The sequence below is a fragment of the Pteropus alecto genome, unplaced genomic scaffold (genome assembly GCF_000325575.1).
Source record: "Pteropus alecto unplaced genomic scaffold, ASM32557v1 scaffold778, whole genome shotgun sequence".
Taxonomy (NCBI): domain Eukaryota; kingdom Metazoa; phylum Chordata; class Mammalia; order Chiroptera; family Pteropodidae; genus Pteropus; species Pteropus alecto.
In genome coordinates, this window is record NW_006441062.1 from 198,493 (window position 1) to 199,621 (window position 1,129).

Genomic DNA, 1,129 nt, shown 5'->3' on the forward strand with positions numbered 1-1,129 from the left:
AAAGAATTTGCTTTGGCTGAGAGTATAAGAAAACTTCAGATAAGAGTCTCTTTGACTTTTAACTCATTACTTAAAAATAACAAAAGGAGAATACTTGTTCTAAAAATTGAAAAATAAATTTGGATTCCTACACAGTTAATTTACACATCATAAAATGTAATCCACATTTTGTTGACCACACCCGACTAGAGATCCAGAGAGAGTCACAGCAGATAAACAACAGTTCTTGGGAGCCATCACCGCTGCTCTGGTCCAACATCAGGCTCTTCATTTTCTTCCAAACGTGTTCAGGGGCCCCAGAAAGTATGCCCCCAAAGTATACTTTTGTCTACCAAGTAGAAACTTCTTTTTTTTTTCCTGCTCCGCATTGATTGGATTATAAACTCTATGATACTCAATGAGTTTTTCTCACTTCTTTATCCTCAAAGTTTAGCCAACTTCTTTAATTCACAAAGACAGTCGATAAATATTAAGAGAATAGGGAATTTCCCCTGTTTCTGCCACCAGAAAAGCAAGATGACTACTGCTGACCACATGACTGAGAGCACCATGGGCCACTGCTGCCTAAACCAGGGAGACTATTTCCAATCCCTCCAAAGCAGCAGACCTGTCCTTCTATTGTGGCCAAATTCTGCTGATATTAAGGCTGTTGATGTCCTCTGTATGCAATAACTACCCCACAAATGATAGAACTGACATAGTGATTTTAGTCTTTATGTACCTGATTTCTGCAATCTTCTTGTTTTATGCCTCAGGTAGAGGACTATCAACATGACAGATACTGTACTATTCTCAGAAACGTCTCACCCCTGAATTTTGTCCCATTGTCTTTGAAATAACCGTCTTCATAGTTCCTTTTTCCTCTGAGAATATATGTTCTTAAGTTTATTATTCAGGTATTTGTTACTATGTATAAGCTTATCATATAAATACATGCATATGTATGTATAAGTATATGTATATATGTATATATGAATAGCATATATAGTACACATTGCATGTGTATGATATATCATTATAATATGTAAATGTATATCTTACATATAATACATATTATATGCCATAGAGTATACCTAATATATAGATATATAATTATAGTACTATATAATTTTTATATTATATAATTATA